The sequence below is a fragment of the Opisthocomus hoazin genome, unplaced genomic scaffold (assembly GCF_030867145.1).
Source record: "Opisthocomus hoazin isolate bOpiHoa1 unplaced genomic scaffold, bOpiHoa1.hap1 HAP1_SCAFFOLD_84, whole genome shotgun sequence".
Taxonomy (NCBI): domain Eukaryota; kingdom Metazoa; phylum Chordata; class Aves; order Opisthocomiformes; family Opisthocomidae; genus Opisthocomus; species Opisthocomus hoazin.
The window spans coordinates 65,001-67,500 of NW_027448727.1; the positions used below are offsets into that span (position 1 = coordinate 65,001).

General features: G+C 49.8%; 1 pseudogene; it reads left to right on the forward strand.

Annotated features, from left to right (window-relative positions):
• LOC142359111 (28S ribosomal RNA) overlaps positions 1–2,500 on the forward strand; it is an 8,606-nt pseudogene that overhangs the window by 3,014 nt on the left and 3,092 nt on the right.

Consider the following 2,500-nt stretch of genomic DNA (forward strand, 5'->3'; position numbering starts at 1 on the left):
TCAATGAAGCGCGGGTAAACGGCGGGAGTAACTATGACTCTCTTAAGACGGGACCATAGTTGCTGGCTGGGCTGAGCTGCAGAGGTCACACCTCCCCGTGGTCCCGCCGGATGCCCTCTTGGGTAACCGAGTTGACCTCTGCCCCAGTGTGACGGAATCATAGTTGCTTCCTCCCTATCGAACGGCCTCACCAACCGATCGATAGTAATTAATAGTGGTGAAACAAATTCTCGGCATCGACCGTGTTCGTTGCCTAGAGCCTCTGCCCACGAGTGGTTAGTTGGGTGTAACCAAATTCTGCTAGAGGGTGGTGGCATTTGGTATTGACTATATCCTCAAACTATTGTGACGAAATGGGCCGACCGTTGCGAGTCAACTATATATCGGTGGCCACCCAGACAAGTCCTTTGGACTTGAGAGACCCCGTGGCCGTTAGGGCCACTGTTTGCCGTGGAGGTGCGGTGGAGGAGGGAATGAACTTGAGTGGGTTGGAGTTTACGAACTCGAGATTGTATGGTTTTGAGGGAATTGACTCTTCCACCTGGCAGGAGAGGCTGTCCAGGTTACCAGAGGTGTATGAGTCACTCACCTCCTTGAGAGTTGGAGGGGTATCCGACAGTCCACCAAGGATAGAGGAGAGCGAGGGGGAGGGTGAAGCTTCACCTCCAGGGGCCCTGGCGCAGTCTACTCTGTTAACATCGCCACCTATCCTTGGTACCTACCCGGACCTGCCCACTGAGGGCACACCGGTGGTAAAGGTCCCCGACAAAAATCCATCTTGTCCATGTTGTGGGAACCGGATAGGGAAAATGTCGGGGCTTATTGAACATCTAAAGAGAGTCCATGGTAAGAAAAAAGCGTTGTTTCAGTGTGCTAAGTGTGGCAAGACTAACGTTAAACATCATAGTATTGCCTGCCATTATCCGAAATGTAAGGGGGTTGAAACATCTCCCCCTGTCGGGGGCTGGGCCTGTGAGGAATGTGGGCGAACGTTTGAGACGAAAATTGGCTTGGGACAACATAAGCGCTCTGCGCACCCAGCCGTTAGGAATATCGAGCGGATTGCCGCCTCCCGCCCGAAGGAGTGCTCAGCCAGAGGGGTACATCGGCAGTGTTGGACTGAGGAGGAGGTGGAGTTGTTACGGAGGTTGGATAAACAGTACGAGGGAAGTAAGAACATCAACAAATTGATTGCTGAGCATATTCCATCTAAATCAGCTAAACAAATAAGTGACAAAAGAAGGGGGCTTCATAAGAGCCCTGTAAAGAGAAGGGAAAAAGATCAGGAAAAGCAGAAATATCTTGAGAGTGAAGGGTTACATCTGCCGGGCATTGAATCACGGGTGGTTGGGGGACTAAGGTCCCATTATCGAAAGGTCATTTCAGATTGGGTAACATCTGATAAATTGACCGTTCTTCGGGGAATGTTTGAGGAAGTGATTGAAGGTGAGAAAGATCTATCGACCTTGGTCGATGAGGCGACCCAAGACCGCTGTGCATGTCTGTTCTTTAAGTCCCACGAGTTGAAAGCGGTCCAAGGTGGAAGGCCCAAAGTAACCCGGAGGGTTCCCTCTTCTGAACCACCGAAGGTGTGGATGAAGAAGAGGGCCAAAAAGCGAGGGCATTTTCTGAGGTTCCAACGGTTGTTTTACCTCGATCGAGGGAAACTTGCCGGGATTATCTTGGATAATGTGGAATCCTTGCGATGCGGCATCCCGCTCGATGAGGTACACGCGGTGTTCAAGTCGAGATGGGAGATGTCAGGAACATTCAAGGGCTTGGGGGCCTTTGTCACTGAGGGACAGGCAGACAACTCCGCATTCCAAGCCATGATTACGGCAAAAGAGATCTCTAAAAACATCAATGAGATGAATAAGAACGCGGCGCCAGGTCCTGATGGGCTTAGTTTGCGGGATCTCATTAAAACTGATCCCCACTATACCCAGCTGATGGAATTGTTCAATCTCTGGTTGGCCACAGGGGTTATACCGGACGTGGTGAAAGAATGCCGGACGGTATTAATATCTAAATCGGCCTTGCCCGAGCGCCAAAAAGACATCAATAATTGGCGCCCAATTACCATCGGATCGATTATCTTGAGATTATTCTCAAGGATCCTAACTGTAAGGCTATCTAAGGCATGCCCTATTAACACACGACAGAGGGGCTTTATTAAGTCATCAGGGTGCGCGGAGAATCTAAAATTGTTACAACTTTTGATTCGAAGCGCGAAACGGGAACATCGCCCCCTGGGGGTGGTCTTTGTGGATTTAGCCAAAGCCTTTGACACGGTGAGCCATGAGCACATCATCATGGCCCTCAGGCAAAAGGGAGTGGACGATCATATTGTCTCCCTGATTACCAACATGTACCTGAATGTTAATACTCGCATTCACCTGAAAAATGATCAATCGGACCCCGTTAGAATATGCATCGGGGTCAAGCAAGGTGATCCAATGTCTCCTATTTTATTTAATTTATCGATTGATCCTCTGCTGTG